Below are 27,172 nucleotides of genomic sequence, written 5' to 3'. Positions count from 1 at the left end.
GTGGTGATATGTATTACACATACACATATACAATGTAATACTATCCAACAATAAAAAGAAAGAAAAGACTGATACATACTAGAACTGGATGAACCTTGAAAACATACTAAGTGAAAGAAGTCACAACAGACCACATATTTTATGATTCAACTTATATAAAATATCTATAATAGACAAGTCTATGGCAAGAGAAAGTAAATTAGTGATTGCCTAAGGCTAGAAGTGTGGGATGGAGGTAAGGACTGGGGAGCAATGTAATTAGGAATAGGACTGAGGTTTCTTTTGGGGGCAATAAAAATGTTCTATAATTGATTGTGGTGATGGTTGCACACCTCTGTATATATACTAAAAACAGTGAATTATACACTTTAAATGGGTGAAATGTATGCATGTGAATTGCATCTCAATAAAGCTATTATTAAAAAAATTAATAAAAGCATCTTATGGGAATAAAAAGGAGGTAATTAAAATAAATAATAATATATGTTGGGAGAAAGGTAAGTTACTTTAAAGAGTCCTGAGGTCCTTTTAGTAAATAGAAAAAGGGTAAAGATTTTAATTGTTTTTTATTTTTGATATATTAAGCATACATGTTTTAATTTCAGTAGAACAATTAAAATGCTATAAACACAATATGTTATTTTCAAATTAGCATAGGGAAAAGAATGGAGTGATAAGAGATAAAACAAAACTGGCAACCAAAGGAAAAAAAATGGAAGAGGGATTATTAGAAAGCTGCAAAAAGATCAGAGATTTAAAATCAAACATATAAGCATTTACATTATATGTAAAAGAATTTGGTGTTTCAGTTAAGAAAAAAAGGTCAGACTGGATGAAAAAAGCTTAATTGTACACCATTTATAAGAATCACATTGAACACATAGATGCAGAAAGGTAGACAAGGAAACAAAAAGATAAAGTTATACTATGATGATACTAATATTAGTTAGGTTAACTTACAATGATAACAGATACACAGATCTTAAGGCAGAAGCCATTACTACAGAGAGATGAAAAGATCACTTTAGGGAGTGACATCAAAATGGGGCAGGCAGCTCCAAGCTTCCATTCACCCACAGAACCATCAAAATTCAAGCAGAAATTATTATAATCAACCTTTTCAGAATGCTGGAAAATAAAACTTTACAGCAACCAAACAAATGCTGGATAAAGAAAAGGACAACTTAAAACAACAGATAAGCTTTGTGGTATTTTTACTTGCCCCTGTCCTACCCTTTTCTTGACTCAGGGGTAGTGTTGAAAACAGTAGCCCATGTTCCAAGGGTGGGACCTTGCTCCCTGGTTCTGAGGAAGCAGAGCAGACCTTATTTAGCAAGTATCATATAGTTCTGTTCTAACTTGTCTGGAAAATACCTGAAGGATTGAGGCAAAATGCTTGTTTGTTTCACTTAATTGGGAACTTACACAGGCTAGGAAAACAGCATATATTGCTCAAAAATATTTGATGGCAGGCAAACAAACTCTAGCTCTCTGGGGCAAAAGATTATGGTTGAGAAATGCTATAGATCATCTAAGGACTGGAAGGAAAGGGCAGGAGAGAATTTACCTGGGAAACTAAAGCACTCATGCACACAGGGAAATTTAGAAAGCTACCCAACTGCCTTGGGCAAGAATGCTCAAAAAAGATTGGAGAAGACCTCAAGCTTTCACTTGTGGCTGATCCCCAGCACTCGGTGACAGTCTGGCAAAACACTGAAAGAGTGCCCCAGAACAAATTCCATCTGCAAAGATTCAGTTGGTTTTTGTTGTACTAGCTCTGGCAATCAAGGAAGCCTCTGTCAAAACACTAGCTGAATAAAAGCTAAGGAACAGAGATATCAGTAACTGCACATGACAATGAATACAGTCTCTGGAGGGAAAATACTTTGGAAAAGTCACTAGATGAAAGGACTACTACAGACTCAATTTTTAAAAAGCAGCAGCAAACCCTGGGAGAGGGGGAGAATCTCATTTCCAGGATTACCACATTATGATATCTGAATACCTTGTTTTCAACAGCAATAAAAGCCCACAATACATAACAAAAGGAAAAAAAAGTATGGCCTTTTCAAAGAACAAGATAAACTGACAGAAACTATCCCTGAGGAAGCCTAGACATTGATTGGACTTACTAGATGGTGACTTTTAACAAATTGTTAAATATGCTCAAAGAAGTAAAGTAAAACATGGACAAAGAACTAAAGAAAAACAGGAGAATAGACGAACAAAATGAGAATATCAATAAAAGTTGTACACTTTAAAAGAATTATCCTGTAAAATCAGGAATATGACAAGAATGTCTATGTCCAATTTCACCACTTCTACTTAATATAGTTTTGAAATTGGACATTCTAGCTAGAGCAATTAGGCAAGAAAAAGAAGTAAAAGACATTCAGAATGGAAAGGAAGAAGGAAAATTATCTGTTCATAGATGACATGATCTTATATTGGAAAACCCTAAAATTCTACAGGAAAACTATTACAACTGTTCAATGAATTCAGAAGAGTTACAGGATATAAAGTCAATATACAAAAATAAGTCGCATTTCTATAAACTAATGCTGCAGTATCCAAAAAGGAAATTAAGAAATTGACTCTATTCATAATAGCATCAAAAATAAAACCTTAGGAATAATTTTGCCAAGGATGTGAAAGACTGATACAAAGAAACTATAAAACATTGCTGAAAGAAACTAAAGAAGATATAAGTAAATGGAAAGCTACTCTGGGTTCATGGATTGGAAAGCTTACTATTGTTAGGCTGTCTGTTGCCGATGAAATGAAACACAGACCTGCTGCGTTGCCAAAATGTCTCCCGAGGGTCGGGGTCCTTTATTTTTATACCATTCAGACAAAGGAGCAATTCTTGCAAATCACAGTAAATAAGCCTTTTTCGAATTGAGGCAAGCGCACTACACCTAAAGCATTCTTCTGTTCTTTTCCTTATCTAAGTATCTTAACTACATCCAGACCCTCCCGTTCCCGGGCCTGTTCCTTTTGAGGAACTGGTAAACATTCTTGTTTGCAAGCAATGTTCCCCCAGGGAATGGGCAGAGTCACTTGGAAGGACTTTCTGTTTGCAGACAAGTCCGACCACTTCTGTGCAATGTCCTGCGTGCAGGCACACCCACAGTTTCTATGCTTAGTTTCCTTCACTGTCAATACTACCCAAAGTGATTTACAGATTCAATGCAAGTCCTATCGAAATTTTAATGACATTTTTGCAGAAACAGAAAAACCCAACCTCAAATTCACATGGAGTCTCAAAGGACCCTGAATATCCAAAACAGTCATGAAAAAAGAAAATGGAGAACTCTTACTTCCAGATTTCAAAACTTACAACAAAGCTATAGTAATGAAAACACTGTGGTACTGGCATAAAGACAGACATATAGATCAATGGAATAGAATAGAAAGCCCAGAAATAAAGCTTCATATATGTAGTCAAATGAACTTCACAAGGGTGTGAAGATCACTCAATGTGGAAAGGACAGTCTTTTCAACAAATTGTGCTGGGAAACTAGAGATCCACATGCAAAATAATGAAGTTGGGCCTTACACCATATACAAAACTGAATCAAAACCCTAAAATGTAAAAGCAAAAACTATAAAATATTATAAGTAAACAAAGAGGACATCTTTATGACATTGAATTTGATAAGGATTTCTTGGATGTGACACCATAAGCACAGGCAGCAAAAGAAAGATATATCTATAACTTTCATAGCATCAATATTCACAATAACCAAAAGGTGAAACTCTAAGTGTCCATCAATGGATGAATGGATAAAGAAAACATGGTATACACATGCAATGGAATATTATTTAGCCTTAAAAAGAAGAAATTCTGACATACGCTACAACATGGATGAATCTTGAGGATATCACGCTAAGTGAAAGAAAGGAGGTGAAAAAGACAAATGTTTTATTATTCTACTTGTAATAAGTACCAGAGCAGTCAAATTCATAGAGACAGAGAGTTGAACAGTGGTTGCCAGGGGCTGGAAAGGACAAAATGGGGAGTTAGTGTTTAATAAGTATAGAGTTTGGTTTAGAAAGATGAAAATACTTTGTAAAATGGATGGTGGTAATGGTTGTATAACAATGTGAATATATTTAATGCCACAGAACTGTACATTTAAAATGATAAAAATGATAAATTTTATGTTACATAGATTTTACTCCAATAAATGATGGATCAACACCTTAAATATAAGAGCTAAAATCATAAAACAGAAGAAAACACCTTAAGGGTAAATCTTTGTGACTTGGCTTTGGCAATGGCTTGTTAGATAAGATACTAAAATCACAAGCAACAAATTTAAAAATAGATGAACTGGACTTCATCAAAATAAAAAATTTTAATGCAACACATAGTATCAAAAAGAGTGAAAAGATAACCTACAGAATGGGAGAAAATATTTGTATATCATGTATATGATAAAATTTTAATATCCAGGAAATATTATTTATATAAAAAAGAACCTTGACCAAACCTTACACCTTATTCAAAAATTAACTCAAAATGGGTAATTCAAATGTACACCATAAAACTATAAAACTTTTAGGGAAAAAAGGAAAAAATCTTCAGGATCTAGGACTTGCTAATGAGTTCTTAGACCAGACACCAAAATACAATTTAAAAAAATTGAAACTGATAAATAGGACTTGATCAAAATGAAAAACTTTTGCTCTCAAAACACCCTGTTTAAGAGAATGAAAGAACAAGAATAGACTGGGTAAAAAAAATACTTGCAAATTACATATCAGATAACTAATTATATTTAGAATATATAAGGAACTCTCAAAACTCAACAGTAAAAAAACCCCAAAAAATCCAATTAGAAAATGGACAAAACTATTTCACTGAAGAGGATATAGAGATGGCAAATAATCACATGAAAATATGTTCAACATATCTAAACCTTGAGGAAATATAAATCACAACCATAATAGACACACATACTAGAATAGCCAAAATTTATAAATCAATAATAGCAAATACTGGTGAAGTAGTGGAGAAATTGTATGATTCCATTTATATACATTCTTGAAATGATAAAGTTACAGAGGTAGAAAACAGATTGGTGGTTGCCAGGGGTTAGGGATGGTGGGAGAGAGGAGAATGGGTGTGATTATAAAAGGGTGGCACAAGGACATTCTTTGTGGTGATGGAATAGCTCTGTACTTTGACTGCAGCTGTGGTTATACAAAATGTACACATGTGATAATATACAACTGTATACAGATATTGTTCCAATTTCAATTTCCTGGGATTTATATGTACTATAGTTATGTTAAATGTAGCTATAATGGGAAACTAGGGGAAGGGTACATGCGACTCCTTTGTACAACTTTTGCAACTTCCTGTATTCATGCACAGAAAACAGGAAGGCATTCACAGAAAACCTGATAAAAAAGCTATGACATAAAACAGGACAAACAAACCATAGATAGGGATGAAGATGGATCGTGATGAAGAAAGACAGAGGTGTGGATTCAATGGATGACAAACTAGATCAGAGTCATGGGACTTTTTTTTTTTTCCTCAATAACCCTCCCAGGAGCCATTGATAATGCCTAATTCAAGGCAGGTGCTCAACATAATTGTAGCCTGGATTGTACAAGCTGGTCTTGAGTAAATCATCATAGATTCCAAGAATCATGAATAGTGAAGAGTAGAGGATGAAGAGTGAATCAATTCTTGTGGTTGGTAAGAAAGAGATAAAGATTGCATAAGAAGGCAAGCAAATACATATGAAGGAGGTAATGTACAAAGTGACCTAAAAGGTAATGTTTACATTTTCCATTTATTTCTCTTCCAGGTTTCAGATTTTCTGCAACTGATGGTCTAGGCATTTGTGTATTTTAACGTGAATTTATTTTTATTATATCTCTTTTCAAAAAGAGTCTTCAACAGTTTACAACTCAAGGCATGAGTAAGATGATTAATAAGATGGTGATTAGAAAAATTACAATTTATGATCAATTAATCTTCGACAAAGGAGGCAAGAATATACAATGGAGAAAAGACAGCCTCTACAGCAAGTGGTGCTGGGAAAACTGAACAGCCTCATGTAAATCAATGAAGTTAGAACACTCTCTCACATCATACACAAAAGTAAACTCAAAATGGCTTAAAGACTTAAATAAAAGACAAGACACTATAAACCTCCTAGAAGAAAACATAGGCAAAACATTCTCTGACATAATCTTAGCAATGTTCTCCTAGGGCAGTCTACCCAGGCAACGGAAATAAAAGCACAGCCTGAAGCCTTCCGCCTGGCTCCATGAATCTGCACTGGGGCAGAGAGGTAGGCTGCAGGGAGGCGAGGAGCAGACTGCAAGAAGTTGGCAACAATGAAATCTGAGTAGCTGCTAGAGGTAGAAGGAGCCTTATTCTACAGGAGCAGCAGTGCTTTCAGAAAATGTGAAAGCCACTCAGAAAAATAGTCCCTAAATGTTAAATACTGTGTGATTCCACTTAAATCACATTGTTGAAGTGACAAAATCATAAAAATTAGAGAAGAAATTAGTGCTGTCTAAGGATTGGGTGGCGCACGGGTGGGGGTGGTGAGCACAACATGAGCAGTCCTTGTGGAGGAGTTCTGTATCTACATCTGTATCTTAGCTCTGCCATGTCAGTATGCTAGCTGTGATATTTTACTACGGTTTTACAAGAATGGAGGCTTTGGGGAAACTGGTAAAGTGTACATGGAACCTCTCTGTATTACTTCTTACAATTATATATGAATCTGCATTTTGCTCCAAATAAAGTTTACTTAAAAAAAAAAAAAGAAAATGTGAAAGCAATGGGTTGGAATATATTTGTGGTGAATGAAACCTAGGCTTTGGAAATGATAATTAACCATTAGGAATGTGAGCAATCCTTAGATAAGTGTCCACAAGCCCATAATCAAGTGGAACTTTGTGTCCTGCTTAAATACCCTAATTATATAGTACATTTGATGTTTCTCATTTGTTCATTTATTTATTCAGCAGCATTTATTGTCAATCATGGTACTAAATGCAGGAAATAAAGTAGAGCATAAGACTGATGTGCTGTCTAGACCACGGAGCTTACAGACTACATAGGGAGACAGCCATTCAGCAAATTAAATACAAATTAACATGAAATTAAAATTTTTATTAAGTTCTATTATGTGAAATAAAATATTATTTTAATTTATACTTGGTGGCAAGACTCTTCAGAGACATTAAGCTGGGATCCGAAGGGTAAATAAGTTACCAGGTGTAACATGGTAACCAGGTTGTTACCAGGTGCAGATGGTTAGAAGAGCCCTCTAGGCAGAGGGCAGAGCACATTCAAGGATCCTTTACACACATTAACATTTTAATAAAGACCTTTAGTACACTACATCACCATTCAGCCTTTATAGTATGTAACTAGAGTGAATGAAAACAATAAAGAGGGGAGAAGATGAACAATGGACGCTTCTGACGCCTTTGAGTCTATGAACAGCTGCCTTCTGTGTAGCCAGATGAGCAGATTCAGGTCTGAGATGAGCGACAGTTGTGGCCAAGCACCCAAGGGAATGGTCCCTTGGAATTTATGTGGCAAAGTGGTTTTAAGGCAAGCTATTATGTAGATGTATACAATTTAACCAATATTTTTTAGGCAATAATATATGACCCTATTATCAGGCAGATTTGGGGTGGGGACTATGTTACTTCAATTGGCAAAAGGGATTTTGCAGATGTGGTTAGGATAAGGATCAATTCATTCCAGGATTATTCAGGTGGGCCTAATGTAATCACAACCATCTTTATAAGAAGGAAGCAGGCAGGTCAGAGAAGATGGGCACACGGAAGCAGAGGCGGGAATCATTTGATTGCTGGCCATGATGACAGAAGGGGGCTACAGGCCAATGAATGCAGATGACCTCCAGAAGCTGCAAAAGGCAAGAACAGTCTATCCTCTAGAGTTTCTAGAAGGAATGCAGTTCTGCTGATACCTTGAGTCTGCCCCATTTTTGAGATTCTGAGCTTCAGAATGGGAAGATTAAAAACCTGTGTTATTTTAAGCCACTAAATCTGTGATAATTCATTAGAGGAGCAATAGGAATTTAATACAAAATAGATAAACAAATTACTTGTCCAAGGTCATATCCCTAGCAAGTGACAGAACTGCGAATCAAACCTACATTCTCTCTGACTCCCAAATTCACGCTTAAATCACCTCAGTAGCAGTATGGCTCATGCATAGGTAAAGGAAGAATCATCTATACTGAGTTACTTTAATTAGAGAATTATTTTAGAAGTCTGAAATATTTGAGAAGAGAGTATGTGAAGATATTTTGAGTTGCTTTTGGTATCAAATCAGTCTTCCATATAATTCCCTGTCAGTTGTGTATTAGACCAATCGCAGCAAAGACCAGAGAGAATCTTGAGTGAGAAAGAGAATATTATTTCTCCAAACATTCCTTCTCTTCCTTCTGCACCTACCACTTCTATACCTTGACCACTTACTTTCCATGCTTGAGTGCTTACATCGTTAGCCATATTATGATGTGCTTTACATACTTGATCGCTAGACACCTAGGCCCAGATATTCTCACACTTGCTCTGTATTCCATTTATTTGGAGGCTAAGGAAGGGTTGCCTTGTACAAGAGGCAGATTCCTGGCTCCCACTGCTGCCTCCAAGTAGGAAAATCTGAGGCAAAGTTTTGAAATCTGTATTTCATACAAATATCCCAGGTGTTCTGATGAAAACTGTACCCCATACTTTGAGCAATACTGAGAGGGTTGAAATGAATGAGCTTCAGGGGATTTGTGAACCTCCAGAGGTTTTTACCACATTGTGCTTCTATATGTATTTGTATTTCTCTGAAGGTGGGTTCGTAAATTCTGAAAGATTATTAAAGGAGTCTGTGATACAAAAAAAATTAAGTAATACATTATCCTGTTAGATATTCACCTTGAATATATATCTTTCCCTGTTGAATGAAAGAAAACTTCCTCTCTTTTTGAGGAACATCAATCTCCTTTTTATAAAGAAATCAGAAGTACCATTCTGATTAATGGTACACTATGAGGTAGTCATTATAGAAAATAAGAAAAACATAGGAAAATGCAAATGAGAAGGAAAACATTAACCCACAACCTAGAAGCAATCACTGTCTGTGTTTTGTTATATTTTCTTTAAGGTATTATTATTGAGAATCTAATATATGCATTTTACTGTGTAAGGCACTCTTAGATAAATACAAAAAAAAAAAAAAGACGTTTTCAGATTGACTAAAGACAATAGACACACACCAAAACCCCCCCTGGATTGCACACACTGTTCTAGAATACCAGAAATTTAACATAAAGTAGGTAGGATATAATGTACACCAAGAGAAGAAAGGGTAGTCCCATACTTTCACCCGTTGTGCTCATTTTTACAGGAAAAATAGAAAACCATTTGCTAGAAAAATCTTGGTTCTGGTTCCTTCTCCGTCATTTCCTACTTGTATCATTCTAGATAAGTCACTTAATATTTCTGGGCTTCTGATGACTGACCTCTTACAAGGATAATGGCACATAGTCTTTCTGAAGGCAGGACACAGGACTGTATGATAGCCCGAGGTCACATAATAATATGTATGTGGATATAGATACATACAGACATATATATATGAATGTATACATGCATACATATAGAAATATATACATGTATGTGTGCATAAAATTATGTATATTAGGCCATTTGGAAAATGCAGAAGAGTGTAAAGAAATAAAAATAATCTGTATTCTTACAGCCCAGAAATAACAACTCTTATCTATCTTATTTTTTTCCCCACATATAAAAATTAAAGCAGCATCCACTTTGGCATTGTGTTAGAGGCATGCAAAGTGTGTCTAATAAAATGACATGTGCCCTATGTTGAATCTTTATTTAAAAGCAAACATTAATGCAAGGGGAGCATTAAGCCCTGTACAACTGTATAAGTTATGAAAAGATATAAAACACAGCACTTGTATTTATACAAGCAGAATATCAAATGCACTTTTTGTAGAAGCTCATTTGGCAGCCTAATATTATTTTTCACCATATATGTGCTTCACCATAAAATATAACCAAGAACGTCTTAGGACTCCCACCTTTTAGGAGCTGCCATGTCCATGAAACAGAAAACTGGAAAACACAGAACTGACCTATTGGTTTGTGCCTGTATCTAACATAATGCTGGGGGAGGACTAGTGCCTGATGAATACTTATTTGTATAGCCTTTCACCTCTTTAGCTAACCACATTATCAGCTTCTGAGAAACCAAACAAACAAACAAAAAAAAAAAAAAAAAGAAGAAGAAAAAGAAAGTAAACCTTACCCACACCAAAGCAAAGTCCAAGGTACCGAGAATGCTAATAGGACAGCTACATTATTAGGCTGCCAGAGGGAACGAGTGTATCAAGTGGCTCCATCATAGTAGCTGTCCCAGTTAACCAACTTGAGCAGCACAGGGACCCAGGGTGAAACTGAACCTGAGAAAGGTTCACAGTGGTTACGAAAAGGATGAGCCGTAGAAAAGATCTGTGAGGAAGCAGGTGGGGGCGGTCAGCCTGGGTTGCTGGTGAAGAGGTGGGAAGAGGACAGGAAGGAAACACAGAGGAGGTTCCGACAGGAGTCTGCATGTAACAAAGAGTGAATGGTAGACCCAAGAGATGGTGGAATCTGTCTGTTTGTTTTCTAAGGAATCCTACCAGTGTCCTGTGGTGGACTGTAAATCATATGCACGCCATGACTACTCCTCTTTTCCATGGGATGTCTGCCCACCAAGAGACGTGGTCACCATGAGCCCTGCTATGGGACACTTTGTAAAGCTCATTGGGAGTTTCTCAGAACGAAAATGTAGGTAGGGACCATGGCATGCAGAGCACAACCATTTTATCTCCCAGGGAATGCTGAGGCCTCCTTGGGGTTTGAATGATTAGCTCATAACACGTCTGCCAGCAGCAGAAGTAGGTTTCTAGACCTTTCCATGAGTGCTCTGACTGTACTGCTCTGCCTCATCCCACATTATCTGAGTTACAGTGGGCTTGCTGCGGAATCTTGAGGCTCTCCAAAGCTATTCTAAAATCTCTTTACAAAGGTTCATTGTTCATTCAAGAATATTTTATTCTCATCTACAAAATTCTATCTGGAAAAAAGATAGCCCTAAAATCTAAATGGTTTTGAGTACCAAGATAAATCTCAGAACCCAGAAGAGACACAGGAAACACCCCAGGCATTCACAGGTTTATATAAAATATATTTACTTCAATGAAGCAAAATTACAATGTTGAATAAAAGTTGATACACTATTGTGTAAACACCAAGATGACAGAGTATCTTTAAGCTTTAAAAAGATATTAAAGTATCTTTAATCTTAGTGCTTCAAAACTATTTTATCTCTGTTGACCTAAGAGTACGTCTTTTGAAGTTTTGCCATTAAACTTCAAGTTGTCATCAGAGAGATACATACTCGTGCTCTCTATATACATACCCAGTGTGAATCTCTCAACTCAGCTGGCCTCCTCACTGTCCTTTACACACTTGTCAAACACGGTTATCACTTTCGGAAGGAAAGCCCATCTTCCTCCTTACCAATGGACACATTTCCTTTGTGGCCATTTTGTTCTAAATTTTCTCTGATTTAAAGCCCAAGATGATCTCATTCATGATTTAAAATACTGTGGCACTGGTATTTATAAACTATAAAAAGCTCCTAACACTCATTTTTAAAGAGACACATAATATTCTCTGGGTTTTTTTGCATGTACATTTATTTCTGTACTCTTCAATTACATAAACTTTTTTTCTACCTCTTGGTTCCTCCTTCTTTTCCACCCCTTCTTCTTATTATGCAGGTTTTGAAATCAGTTTCAACAACAACCACAACAAAAGATAAAATATAAATAGAGGTAGGAAAAAGGACATTGTTCACATGATTGAAATTTTGCTGAGTCTCCTGGCAGCTCTAGCTTAAAGAAAAAGTTGTTTAAATCTCATAATCAGAAAAAAGAAACCACACTAAAACTCTTCCTGAACTTAACCTTAAAAAAAAGTTTTTTTTAAAATGTAGAGCATCATAGGAGACATTGTAAGTGATGTAATGAACAACATCCTTAACATTTTCACAGCATTTTTCAAAGTTCATGTGGTTCTCTCCTTGAGAGAGCCTCCAACATGAGCTGAAGGTAAAACACTAATATAAAAACTAGTGAAGGTGATTATTTTAAAAATTCCTCTCTAGTTTCTTGTAGAATATTAGGTATCCAATGGGTGCTAAATAAATCCTTGTTAGTGAGCCCTTTAAGGGAACTTTTACATTATTTATATTTAAAAACTAGTGATGGAAGTCTGCAGTGTTTTTCTCTTCGGGTCATCTAAGTGATTGAAGAGAAGTGGGGAGAGAGAGAATGCCTGCTCCCTAAGTTACTGAAGTTTCCATCAGTAGTTTATTTCTCTGCACAGAAAATTATCAGAATTGGAAGTCTCACTGATAGAAAACAAGAATTTGGTCGTCAGGTTGAGAAGATATTGGTTATATTGAATTAGAACAGATTTTAATATTGATTGTGGACTGTGGCAGAGCTCCCAGTGTGTAAGAGTACCAACCCAAGTCACTTTGGGCTGGAAGAGCACACAGCATGGTTGAATCTCATTCTTCTCACACACACAACTTCAGCACTGTTAATATTTGGGGCTGGATAATTCTTTCTTCTAAGTGGCTGTCCTGTACAGGATGCTTAGCAGCATCTCTGGTCTCCACCCACTAAATGTCAGTAACATCCCCACTTACGGTTACAGCAATCAAAAATGTTTTCAGATGGTGCCAAACGTCCCATGGTGGGCAAAGTATCCCCTTTTGAGAATGACTGCTTTAGAATGTGCTGAGACAGGCACCCAGTAGTACCAGTTAAGCCAATTTATGGCTAGATTTTAGTTGTCAGGATATATTTGCGTTTTGTATTATCATTTCTCTACAATTTGTCTTAAAATTCCTGTTTACATCCCTCTTGAAAATTTAAGTTTTTCCCAGTTGAACTAAAGGAACAATTCATTTTCCTCAGGTTAGTTTAGGTGGGGGAACTGTCCCCAGTGGACAGTAATGAGTTATCACAGGGAGGAACTCGAGATACAGGATACAGAGATGCAGGGAGACCTGTGGAGCCTGGAGTTCTCCCCTTAAAAAGCTCACTACATTCTTCCCCTCTGGAATTTCACAGCATGACCATATTTTCTTTGTAGCCTCATGCAAACTTTTTTTTTGAACTCCAGGTGTGTACACCCAAATATTTACTGAACATGTCCTTGGACTGTTTCAAGACCACTCAGGGTCAACAGAGTGCTTTTGAGCCACATCAGGGGAGCCTGGCTTCACCTAATGTGTGTCCTCTAAGTGTTAGGCTCACGTGAGTTGATGTGGTGAGAGGGAAACAAAACAAATAAATAAAAACCAAAATTCAGAGAAAGAGAAAGCTTAAAGGAAACCACAAAGATGCTACATGAGATGAGACATTTTAGAGATACCAAACGCACAGAACTAAGGTAAACTTGGCAGGGTGTGTCAGTAAAGAGAATGGTTATTAGAAATTTCAACAAGGAACAGATGGTTCACCTGGCTGTAATAAAAGATGAAACTACCACTTCAGAGAAGCATAGTTACCTTATGAGTTTGCGTTAGGAAAGTCCTTCCAGGGACTGGAAGGAGAATAAGGAAAGGGATTTGGGTTGTGAAAATTAATAAAGTGAAATCTCATTAAAATGGAGTTGGAAGGCCAGAAAGTGGGGGGCAGCAGGCGAGCTTTCCTGCAGTACTGTTCAACATCAATTACAGGAAGAGTTGTCCATTACAGACCCCAACAGAGTCATCAGCAGGAGAGAATTGTTAATCACAGGCTCCAAGTATTTTTTTTAAAAAGCAAAATTCACCAGTGTTGTTAAAAAAAAAAAAAATCCCAAAGTGGTTTCAGTCCAGAACAAAAAACCAACCCTCCACCCCCAGCACTGTCAGTCTATGCTGCCTTAAAAACCTCAACTCAGGATGCACCTAGGAAAAACATACTTCCTCTTAAAAAAAAAAAAATCCCCCTTTCTCCTCCTTCCTGTTCAACTTTCACAGCTTATTCCTAGAATAACAGCATAAACGAGACACAGCTCACTTTCCCCAGCCTCCGCCTGTTAGTGAAGGTTCACTCTGAGGGCTGTTCCTTGGCAATGTTCACCTCACCGGAAATCGATCCCTAATTTCTGGGAACTTGCAAAACATCCTGAGGCTTCCTGAGAGCTCCGTGAAAGATCACAGGGAAGGTGAACCTGACAAAGACTGGAATACCAGGCTGGGCAGAGGGTCTTTCCGAATAAAAACACCCAACGCCTTAAAACCTAAAGTCTAGCCTACCAGCTAAGAACAAGTAGCAGCTGGCTCTACCACAAACGTGCTTGTCTCCCTGCTTTGACGGAAAATAATAACGAAGGGGAGGCCAGTCCAGAGGATTTGACCTCTTCTCCCTTCCAAGAACTCTGACCCCCAGGTGGCGTATTCCAGCCAGAGGTCACAGGGGGATCGTTGCTGTTTCTGGCTGGATAAAGCCACCACTCCGGGCAGCCTGGCTCAAGGCTGCTTTCTGGACACCATGTTCCCTTGTGTGGGTGGGTGCTTAAAAAATAAGACAGAAATTGTTTTTTCAATTCGATTTTGTAAAGGACAGGTACTGTACACTGCATCTCCTGCAGGAAACTGGCCACCTCAGCAAGTCAGCCAATGAGAAACTGCCATCACTCTAAACTCTCACTTTTCTCCAATAGACTTCTGTTCAAAACAACCATTCCTAACTTTCTCCTTTTTCTCTATAAAATAATGGTCCTCTCTTTGTTGGAATTGCTCTCAGCTTTTGTTGTAGCTCACTTGTCCTGAATTGCATCTCCTCTGCTATTTCCGTGTATATATATATACACGCATATATACACACGTGTGTGTGTGTGTGTGTGTGTGTGTGTGTGTGTGTGTGTATTGCTGGTAAAATGACTGTGTTATTCATAAGATCCACATTACTTGAAGATCAGGAGTAGGATCCTGAGAAGACCTCCAACAACTCTGAGATGAGTGAGCAAACAGGTGCTGGTACCCACAGAGCCCACTGAGTTGGAGGGTGTTTCTCCTGGATTTCAAGCTCTGTTCTCTCCATTTTGAGCTCTCCAGACTTTATTCTGAATCTGTTGAAAGGCTTTGTCCTTTCTGAGAGAGCTCATTTGGCCTTTGGCCCGATTCCTTTGGGAACCAGGCTGTTCCTGATGGAACTCTACTGTTCAGGAATTTTTCCTTTTTCTGTAGAGAAAATCCTCTAAGAAATGGGATCCCAGTCATTAAAATGCTTTGAGGGTGTCCCCTCTTCTAGGACCCCAGCTGATTTTATGTTTAAAAACTTCAGTCCCTCCTCATGTGCAGTTCTAACTAGCCTGACAGCCACAGTTTAGAACACCATTGGCCATTACGGGAAAACTTTGAACTCCCCGAATTTACTTTTCTTTAAACTGAATTGCACAGCCATGGCTTTAAAAATTTTTTTTCTATTGTGGGTTTTGATTTATTCCCTCCAGAAATTGGTTTCATTTGATGTATGCAAATCTTAAGTTTCTCAATAAATTAAAAAAAAAAACTATTAAACTAAACTAAAAAAAAACCTATTAAGTGTGTTCATTTAATCTTTTCCATGACTATCCCTTAGGCTATTGCCCTGCATTCATAGTTTCTGTAAATGCTCATATTTATTAGTATCAAGTATGCAAAGTAGAGTATCTGTTAACTCAGATTTCTGGATATTTTGGTGGTAGCCTCTTTTCCCAGAATCTGTGTTTTTAAAATACTAAATGACATTCTGCTTATTCAATTACCTGGCGGTGGGGGAGGGTACAGCTCAAGTGGGAGAGCGCATGCCTGAGGTCCTGGGTTCAATTCCCAGTACCTCCACTGAAAAATCAAATAAATAAATAAACCTAATTACCTCCCCTCTGCAATTACCTGGTGGCCATCTTTATTGTACTAATTAACTGTTGATGAGCGTTCTAAATATTCTAGGAGAAAGCCTAGAATTTTACATAGTCTATGTGTTTTTCCATGTCACTGTGACCTAAATGTTTCCTTCTGCTAAAAACTATATATTAAATGTCACTGTAAATGTTAAAAAAAAAACATATTTTGAGGCTCCCAAGCATTATTAGGAGTCTAAAACTGCTTCTCTGCAAAATACAATTCCTAAATTAACTGAGGCAAACAACAAAAGGAAGGCACAAAGGCTCCTGAGGCCTCTCCTCTCCCTCTCCCACGTTTTGAAGTTAGCCCCCTTGTGCTGAGGCCCCGCCTGCAGTGTCACCATCCCCCTTCCTATTACACCACCTCCTTTGCTACACCCTCAGCTTCCCCATCCTAATTCCCTCACCAAACTCCCCCTTTTCTCTGAACATCGCCCCACTCTCTCTTCTTCTGAGCCTATCAGAATCTGTTCCTTTCAAGTTAACTCTTCTGAGGATCCAAATAAACCCCAGATTTGTTATGTTCCCTGGACGAAGGCTGAATTGAGAGAATTTCCTAAAGTAAATGAGGAACCCTATGAGTTTGCTGAAGAATTTAACATAGTTATTCAAACTTACCAACCTGGTTTTTCAGATTTATATCAGTTTGTCCACCTGCTTGTGGGTGACAGTCAAGCCAAACACTGGATGAAACTTGCCAGATGGGAACATCCTAAACAAATTTAGGAAAAGAAACTGTTAACTTTTGGCAAAATGATAGAACACTCACTGAAAAACCTCAGCTGAGCAATTATAATAGCTTTTCCTAAGCATGACTGAAACAAAATTCAGACTTGCACATACAAATCTGATGAAACCATTCGCGACTATTATAATAGACTTCAGATTGTTTGCAAAGGAAATTCTGGTCTTCCTTCAGATATGGAATCCACTCAGGTAGCATTTAACTCTACGTTTATTTATGGGCTGAAATGGGATCTTTCTTTATGGTAAATGGGAACCAGGGTGGAATGGGAAACTACATCCATTCCAGATTTAATTAATGTGGCAAAGCAGAGATGCAAGTGACTCATCTAAAGAAGGCACCAGACACTGACTGCATCTGCACACCATCCGACGACCTGAAAGTAAAGACTTCCCCTAACTGAAGCAGATGACACCTGACGAGGGAGCTTTCTGACGTGATGGACCAGGCTTGTCAGAAGTTCAGGATTCACCCAAATCTCTTTTTGTCTAAACTGACTCTGGATTGTTATCCAACTCATGATCTGAGTTTGTAACCTCACAGGCTGTGTTAATTGATGGTGCATTTGGTTCCAAACTGTTCTCTGGAGACAACAATACTGTTTTAAAGCATCTCTGAAGTTTGCTGTCTTTGTGAGAGTTCATCAGCTATTGCTTCATGTTTATTCCTGCACTGTAACTTTCCAATGTGCTCAATTAATTCTTCCAGTTTCTGTGTCCTCTTCCTGTATTCACCATTCTACTTTGCTTTCATGGCTACTTTAAGTGGGGACTTCCAAGAGGCATACATGTTTCCAGGTTTGTCTCCATAGGGAGAATTTTTCTCCCCTAAATTGGAATAAGTGCCAATAAATGTTCAGTTGGCTACCTTCAGGCCTAGAGTTCTGAGTTAGAACCATCATACAATTTGGAATTGTCATGTTACTTTTTATTCTGTACTTGCTGCCTGTCAAACCTTTGAAAAGTGATGAACTTAATAAAGATGTGGTCTCCAGTGTTTATAATCTTGATATATATGGATTATAGATGGAAAATGCTTGTGAGTTCTCCCACCTACCCCTCCTTACTACTCAAATATGACCTCAATAGACTTCCAATCCATACAACTTCCTCTGGTGTGGGACATGACACCCAGGAAAGCTCCTTCCTGGCTCTGAGGGTCAACAGGCTACTGAATTAAGACTTGACTCTTGATCAGTGATGCTTTCAGAGAACGATCTTGATCAAAATGGTAAAATGTAAAAATTAACAAAGGGTAACCTCACTGGAATGGAGTCAGGAGGCCAAAAGGAGGGAGATTTCATGTGGTACCACTTGATGTCAGTTAAGGGAAGAACTGTCCATTACAGATCCCAACAGGATAATCATCAGCAGGAAAGAATCATCAGTTACCAGGACTCAAGAAAACATGCACATTGCATCTCCTACACGAAATCAGCTACTCCAGCAATTCAGTCAATGAGGAACTGTCATCTCCCTGAACTCTCTTTTCTCCAATGGACTTTTGCTTAAAACAACTCCTCCCAATTTCCTAGTTTTTCCTGTATAGAATAATGTTCCTCTCCTTTGTTTCTTGGGACTTTGTCTATGGCTTTTGCTACAGCTTACCTGTCCCGAATTGCAGTTCCTCTACTGTTCCTGAATAAATGCATTTTGCTGGTAAAACATTACTGTTTTATTTTTAAGGTCAACAGTGTTTAATTAACTTCACTACAATTGAGAACTTACTTGTATACAGTGTCTATCTAAAGTCCCTTATATGTTAACATGTTTAGATGAACTTGATATGGTAGAAAAAGGATGCCATTACAAGGGAAAAAAAGAGAAGTGTGGTCTTTGAAGCAGAAATGGAAACCCTCCTTCAACTTCTTGATATTAAGAATGGCATGCAAACATCAGACCATCCTTTGAGTACCTCTGCTTTATAATATGAGGATTGTCAAGAAAAAAGCTACAATCACTGATGCTTGTCTCTAGGACTATGTAGAACATAATTTCCTATCTTTTTGACATAACAGGGTACTTCAGATGGTTGATATGAGAATCCTTATTACAGGATCTTTAAAAAGTATTTGGTAATTTTAGATGTTAGAATTTAATTTTAGTCACAAACATGATAGGCAAAAAACCAAACCAAACCAAACAAAAAACTGGAGCTCAAAACAGTTTCAAATTGTTAAAGGTGTTGCGATGAAACAACACAGAATAACATGACACCTTCCCTTCTGTATAAACCCATAAGGAAGTTTCCTTTGTTTGGTTTATGGTATCCTTTCTGATAACTTAAGGGAAAAAAAAAAAAAGCAGAATGATGATCAAGTACCCTAAAGTATTTTAAATAATGCCAATAGCTTCAATATACTTAAAACAAAATATATGTGTATTTTCAATAGGCAAAGCATATTATAAGGTATGATCAGAATATGAGGCATAAACTAATATGGAATACAAATTTCAAAAAGATAAGATATTCAGTACATTACAAAGGTAACAAATTACAAGTTACCCTCAAAATCAAACATTTTTCTCTAAGTACTTAATGCTGATTGACAGACTGAAAATTTTTATGTTGTTAGAGGTATATTGCATGTTGTTAATTATAAAAACATAACTAAAACTTGAAAATTATTCCTAAGATTAAAAAAGGTCAGGTTCAAATGTCAGCAAGCATGGTGAAACATAAATCAGGTAGATCACCCGCAATTCCAAGGGGGACCATTTTCTTTTTTATTTTTTTAATTGGAATTTTATTTTATTTTTATTGAAGTTCAGTCACAATGTGTCAATTTCTGGTGTACAGCACAATGTCCCAGTCATGCATATACATACATATATTTGTTTTCATATTCTTTTTCATTAAAGGTTATTACAAGATATTGAACATAGTTCCCTGTGCTATACAGAAGAAATTTTTTAAAAATCTGTTTTTATATATAGTGGCTAACATTTGTAAATCTCAAACTTCCAAATTTATCCCTTCCCACCCCATGGGGGGCCATTTTCTCAGATGATTTTCAAAGTCAGTTTCTTGATAATATAATTTGTCTAGGGACATATGGCCCTTTGATTAAACCCCTACTAATGTTTCACTAGAGTACTCATCATCATACTATTTTTTTGGTAAACTATAGAGTACTTATTTAAGAATGAAACAAAACTGGCTTCTTTTGAGGATACACACACACACACACACACACACACACACACACACACGTGATCTCTCTTGTTCTCTTGGATGCTACATAATGGAAAAGTTCCCATATACCCATTAATATGAATATTATGCAATATGTAAATTATAAAACTTGCGTTAAAAATATTTGTACTGAACTTTACCTTTGTAAGTTTTTTCTTCATAATAACTGTAGATGAAGATGTAGATGATCTACATGACCTATATGTTGCTGTGATACTTCCAGTTCACTAACTAGATTAGACTGGTTTATCAGAAGCATAATATATATGAAAAGCCAGTATTTATGTACTAAATGAAACACTATTCTGAGGTCTGTAGCTATACTGTGAAGTGTTATGTCCTTGAAAATGCCAGAGATACAGACCAGACAAAATGATTTTGAAAAAGAAAAACAAAGTTAGAGGACTCAGACATCACATTTCAAAACTAAAACACTGAGGTAATCAAGACAGTGTGGTACTGGCATAGGAAAGACATGTAGATGAATCAAACAGAGTTGAATGTTCAGAAATAAATCATATCATTTATGGTCCACTGACTTTTGACAAAGGGGCCAAGCCAGTTCATTGGGGGTAAGAATAGTCTTTTCAACCAAACCAAACGATGAGACAACTGGATTTCCATATGCAAAAGAATGAATTTGGACCCCTACTTCACACCACATATAAAAAGTAATTTAAAGTGGATCACAGGCAGAAGTCTAAGAGCAAAAACTATAAAACTCTTAGGAAAAAACACAGAAGTAAGTCTTCATGATCTTAGATTAGGCAATGACTTCTTAGCTACAAAAGCAAAATCACAAATGTTAAAAGACAGGATTGATTAGCAGGACATCATTAAAATTTAAAACATTTGTGCTTCAAAGGACATGCTCAAGAAAGTGAAGACAACCCACGTCAGGGGAGAAAAATATTAGCAAATCATATATCTGATATGGGATTTGTATCCAGAATATGTAAAGAACTCTTACAACTCAACAACAAAAAGACTTTTATCTAAAGATACACAAATGACCAATAAGCACAGAAAACAATGCTCAATGTCATTAGCCTTCACAGAAATGCAAATGTAGACCACAATAAGCGAACACTTCATATCTATTAGGGTGATTATAATAAAAAAGATCATTATAATAAAAAGTAACATTGTTACTGTTATTAGGGCATTAAGAAATTGGAACCTTTCCTTATCCAGTGCTGGTGGTAATGTAAAATGGTGCAGTCACTTTGCAAATCAGTTTCGCAGTTTCAAAAGATGTTAAATATAGAGTTATGATATGACCCAACAATTCCAATCCTAGGTATACACTCAAGATAACTGAAAATATGTTCACACAAAAACTGAACACAAATGTTTATAGCAGCATTATTTATAATAGTCAAAAGATGGAAACAATCCAAATGTCCATTCACTGATGAATGGATAAACAAAATGAGGTATATTCATATGGCATAACATTTTTCAGCCACAAAAAGAAATGAAGTTCTGGTATATGCTACAACATGGATAAATCTTGAAAACATGTCTAGTCAAAGAACCAGTCACAAAAGACCACATATTGTGTGATCCTATCTATACAAAGTGTCCATAATAGGCAAATCTATAGACCGAAAGTAGATTAATAATTGCATAGAGCTGGGGAGGTGGGAATAGTCTTTTTGGGGTGATAAAAATGTTCTAAAATTAGATTATGGTGATTGCATAACCCTGTGAATATAGGAAAAGCCACTGATTTATACACTTTAAATGGGTGAACTTCATAGTATATAAATTATACCTTGATAAAGCTGTTAATTTTTTTAAATGCTATGTTCTGTTTAGTAATACAGACTTTTTCTGAGATACAAAGACACCATAGATATCTTAATTTATCCCTGGAATTTCAGCAGTAAATTTTTATATACAGTAAATATCATCAAAGGCAACTCCAAACCAATGATTAGTTCTAGAAAGAGGCCCTTTGTATATTCATCTGCTGTAGGTAGTGGAGTTAATTTTTTAATCTCAGATTGATTTTTTGGCATTCAGCACACTTTAATTTGCTATTGGTTGCTTCCCGAAGTGACCACCCATTTAGTGTCTCCAACCCCTATTAAAAATAAGAAAAAACATCTCACAATTACTTCTTTAGTATGTTCATTTTATACACCGGGATAAAAGTAGATTAAAGATCTGTCCTAGAGATTAGAGCTATTTATACCACAACTCATGACTTCTTAGAGTCAGAAGTCTAATCAGTAAGCTAGCTATGTGAACTGAAATGTAAATTTTTTTATTTTTGTACTTTTTATGGTGGAACTTACCCAGAATTGTCTGAGAGATTTTTTTTATTTGTGGTATACTGAGAAAGAGCTATGTAGGACTAAAAATGAAAGATCTTTAATGGCAACTTAAAAAAAAACTTATTATCACCACTTGTAGTACTTACAAGTTCTTCTCCAGAAAAATATTTTGAATCACAATCAGTTTTCAATCTTGGGACAACTTCTTGTTATCAATATGTCATGTACTAAAACAACTTATGTGCCTGTTATCTCCCATTCTACTCTAAGAGATGCAAACTAGTTCAAATTTAACTTGAACAGAACATAATTTAGAATCTGCCATTAAAACACATATTATGTATTTTGAAGAAAAACAAATCACTTGTATGCTTTGGGGGATTATTGGTACATTTGCTTATCGGTATATTTTAAAAGATTACCCTTATTCCAACACCCAAGTCTCTGTTCCACTCCTTTTCATTCAATCCCATAGGTTTTTCTCTTTCCAAGAATCCACGAATCTTTACAGAAATGTCTTGTTCCCCTTTAAATAAACATTAGGACTAGGAGAAAGGCAGTGAAGCTAAGTGACCCTAAATTCTATGCCAGCCACAAGCATTAAATATGCATAAACTTTATGATGTGCCAAAACTCACTAGGAAGGAGAGAAAAAGGACAACGTTTTTGAGTATTTTTAAAATTATTCTGCTTAAGAATACTATCTCATAGTGGGAGAGGGTACAGCGCAGTGGTAGAGTGTGTATCTAGCATGCATGAGGTCCTGGATTCAATCCCCAGTACTGCCATTAAAAAAAAAAAAAAACAACTGATTACCTCCCCCAGCATTCTTTTTTTTATGTAAGCCAATATATTATTCAGAACACAGCACTTACGTACTATGAGAGGAAAGTTCTTTATCACACTTTCAGAAATTGTTGCTACAAGTCTACAGTTCCCCACCTGAAGTTTTTTGATCTGATGTTTCAGAATTTATAACTTTTATCAGAAAGGTGTGTCTGCCATATATTAAGCAACACATCCAGCAAGGGCTGGTGCTGCACTGTAATTAGACACATTAATATTTCTGTAAAGAACTTACGAATATTCACACCAAGTGTAGCTTCAGTTACAACTCAGGTCAGATTTTACTACTGAGGGAGTTAGGAAAGACAGATAAAGGGCTGGGACCTGTATTGACATATTAATTTAAAATCCTATTATTTATATCTGTCAACCAGTTCAGGACCAGTAAACTATAGGTCTTTTCTTCCATAAATACGAAAGTGTGTGTTTAAAATGGAAAATGAAGCAGTATATTTTATTTCAGTACGTACATGTAAAATAGATTTGTCTGTGAAATTAAGTTAACTACATCATGATCTTCCTCTAGAAAGTTTCCTCTGGTTAAAAACTCCATTTCTTGGTGCGACAGTAAAAGATAGTAGAAGTACATCAGATCAACCTCAAGTGGGCAGTGTGAGCATCTCTGGGGCTTCAAGGACCTTGGGCAGTGGGAAAACTTGTAGGACAGGGTGGCCCCGAATGGCGCAGATGGCTGCAGCACATCCATGCTGGACAAACTTTAGCTTAAGTGCATGAAGGAAAAAGAAAGGTCCAGTAGGGATTTATGTGGCTACTGTTCTCTTGCTAGGACACGGGGTGAACAATAATATTCCTTTTAAGGTACAAATTCTTGCTTGGGGGCTACAAAAAGCGTCACACTAGGGAGTGGGAAGAGTGGCCTGTGAGCCAGAGTTGGGGTTAGTAGAGAAAAGGAAACACGGCGTCGAGTGTTGCACGAGTTGGGTGAAAGTGGGCCATCTGTTCCAGAGGCTGAGGTACCTGCGTGAGCCGAGCGCCGCCGACCCATAGCCCCCGCCGCGTCCCGGGCAAGACGCTGTACTCCACCTGTGGCAGGCAGTTAACTGATGCCTGACAGGGTTTGGACTCTTCGTCTTGTCGGTGGAGGTTTTCCCGGGCCTGCAGCCTAGAAACCATGTCCACCCCCCACCCCCCGCCTCCCCCGGGTCGCGGACGTCCGCGGGTACGGGGACCGGCGTCCACCAGAGCGCAGGCCCGGCCCGCCCCCAGCTTTAAGTACGGGGCGGGACCAGCCAATCCTCGTCCCTCAGTGACCGCGGGGTGGGACCCTCGCGGTTTTCCGTCCAATCCCGCTCCTGGGCGGCCGCAAGGAAGCGGGTCGGCACAGCTGCGGGTGGTGGAGTAGGTGAAGAGCCGGCCTGCGGAGTCAGCGCTCCTCCCTCCCCTAACCCTTAGAGGGTGGAGAAAAGTTAAGTCTGTAGAACGGAGTTAAATAAAGTAAAGCGGCGGAGGCTGTCGTGTCAATTCAGGCATCTTGCCTGCTCAGGTCAGAAAGCTACCCTTGAGGTTGGGCCGCTAGGCTGGTCCGTCGTCGTGCTTGGTTGGATTTCTTGGCGGCTTCTTGAGTGTTTTGAGCTGCCCTTGTCTTAGCGGGAGGAGTCTCCGAGCTCTCGTCGCGCTCTGCTCCTGTCTCTAGAGCCAAACTTCGAACTTGCGCTGCCGACAGGGCGCTGGCGCCAGATACCCGGGCACCGGGAGGTATAGTGTTTCCCGTGGACCTGTCTGCTGGAAGGAGGTGCAGTTGTCCTAGTAGTTAAACCGATTAATCCTGTGGTAATTCTCATCCATCTCTTTGGCAGATGGACTTTTTGCTTGTGTTTGCTGTGATTCCCAAAGTTTGAGTCTTGGGGCCTCCCAACCCCTAGGTTGTCTGTCTTCCTCGGTCGTTTACCCTTTTACCAGTGTTTGTTAATTTTACCCCCTGCAATTATTGAGCTTGTTTTTTTTCTCCCCACAGTCACTAGCATAATTCAACCCCCTGTGATCTCAAAACAGAATTTTTGCAACAAGCTCCTGGTAGTCCTAAACAATTCATCCTGGTGTTCTGGTATGTGATAATCTGTTTATTTTACCTGTTTTTCCTGATTCTCTTTTCCACTTTGAGGTTATATCTTACGGCTTCCAGGAAGCTCACGGTAATTAAATCCAGCGTCATCATTTTCTTAATGCATTTATAGGTTCTTTTGGAATTCTATTATTTAACCTTTGTGGTTGAGAATTCAAAACAACTAATCCTCCTTGAAAGAATCTGATAATTCATATTTTTAATGTGTAGATTTTGGTGAGTTAAGAACGTAGTGGGTATGAAATTGTAGTCTTGAATTCAGTGCCCTAGAGTCTATTAAGTGGGAGGGATGTATACAGAGAATAGCTTATCTTTTCTGTGTGGGTGTATTAGTTTCCTGTTCCTGCTGTACCAATTTATCACAAGCCTAACAGTTAAAAAAACCCCACAAATTTATTAACTAGCAGCACTATAGATGGGAAGTCTGGGTAGGTTTAGCTGGATACTCTGCTTAGGATCTCACAGAGCTAAAAAGTTTGTTGGTTTGGGCTTTCTGGCAGCCCTAGGGGAGAATCTACCTCCAGGCTCACTAAGTTTGTTGGCAGAATTCATTTCCATGCAGTTGTAGGGCTGAGGACCCCATTTCCTTACTGGCTGTTAGCTAGGTCCTCTCTTGTTTCTGCAAGACGAGCTGCATTTTCAAAGCCAGACAGCACCTCCAGTCCTTTTCATACTTGTAATCTCCCTGACTTCTCTTCTGCCACCACCTGGAGGAAGCTTTCTGCTTCTGAGGGCGTAAGTGATTAGATTAAGCCCACCTGGATAATCTCCCTAGTTAAAAGTTGAAGGCTAGTTGTGTAATAGCACCCTCACAATCAAGGAAGTGATAGTCACCTCATGTTGACAGATTCTGGGGATTAGAAGGGGTGGAGTCTTGGAGGCCATTCATAGGAGTTACGCCTAGTGTGATGTGGTTGTCTCAACCAGATTATTTTTGTAATGTGGCTTTGCAGGTATTAAAAAATCCTAACAACTCTAATTACGTAATTATTCTCTTTACAGATATGGAAGTTCAGTGAAAGTTACTTGCTCAGAGGCACATGGCTAGAAAGTGGCAGGGTTGGTATTTGGACCCAAATTTACATTTCTGTTAGATGTAAAGCCCCGTTACAGAATGTCAAAGTGAAGTTGAGACAGTCATGAGGTAGGAAGAAGCTGAGGAATTAGGAGATCTTTGTTGTACCTCATTTTTGAATTATCTCTTTACATCAGTGGTGAAGGCTAAGCTCTTCTCCCTAACAGAGAAAGCACAAACTAAAGTTTAAATAAAAGGTTTTTGTGTTATTTTGTTTTTCCCCCCATCTAGAGGAAGAAGTCTAGGGCTAGTAGGAAGATTCTGACAACCTGAATGTATCGCCTTCATAAATGGGTCTCAAGTGCCGTTCCAGTTGGCACTTTGCCTGCTAGGTAGGCAGTGAGAAGGAGGGAAAGCCAGGGAGAGTGAACACGTGTAGTTTACCAGGATATGATCTGGAGGCAACATAGACATGACAAAGCCATTCTGAGCACCAAGGGAGGGTAGAAAAGATGCAGCTGTGTGGCTGTATGCCCAGCTGAAACTCAGGATTCTGTTAAGAAGGAAGTGGAGAATGTTTATTGGCTGAAAAACAGTCTCTGCCGCACCATTGTTTTTGGTAATGTTTTATTCTGTAACTTTCTATGACTGTTTTATTTGGCTTTGATATTAGTCTTAGCAAGGAGTATTTGAAAAGACAGGCAATTCCTATTTAATATTAATGTTCCTTGATTTCTCAATTGCTATTTTAATATATACTTTATAAAGGCTTCTGTGAGGAATCTCTTTTTTCATTCACATTTTGTGTTACTTTGATTTCTCTAATGAAAATTAATACATTTGTGGAGAATGTTCCAGGTTGCTTCGGGATACATGAAATCATTCTGTGTCGGTGTCACCCAATTAGGTTCCAACAGCCTGTCATATGATTTGTGTATTCTGTAATATTTTATGACTCTATAATTGGATGACTCTTCCATACC

General features: G+C 37.8%; 1 protein-coding gene across 6 annotated transcripts in view; it reads left to right on the top strand.

The window, feature by feature from the left end:
* Window positions 1-24,429: 24,429 nt before the first annotated feature.
* The window catches only part of CROT (carnitine O-octanoyltransferase), a 37,696-nt gene continuing 34,953 nt past the window's right edge, over window positions 24,430-27,172 (top strand). The window contains exons 1-3 of one of the 6 annotated variants that reach the window (XM_031454825.2): window positions 24,430-24,595; window positions 25,067-25,156; window positions 26,177-26,233. The gene's annotated coding sequence lies outside the window, so the exon portion shown is untranslated. Of the gene's footprint in view, window positions 24,883-25,066; window positions 25,157-26,176; window positions 26,234-27,172 lie in introns of all 6 variants that reach the window. The other 5 variants (XM_031454821.2, XM_031454820.2, XM_031454819.2 and 2 more) reach the window with 5 other exon arrangements.

The sequence above is a fragment of the Camelus dromedarius genome, chromosome 7 (genome assembly GCF_036321535.1).
Source record: "Camelus dromedarius isolate mCamDro1 chromosome 7, mCamDro1.pat, whole genome shotgun sequence".
In the NCBI taxonomy this organism is placed as follows: domain Eukaryota; kingdom Metazoa; phylum Chordata; class Mammalia; order Artiodactyla; family Camelidae; genus Camelus; species Camelus dromedarius.
This window is presented reverse-complemented; position numbering and strand designations above follow the sequence as displayed.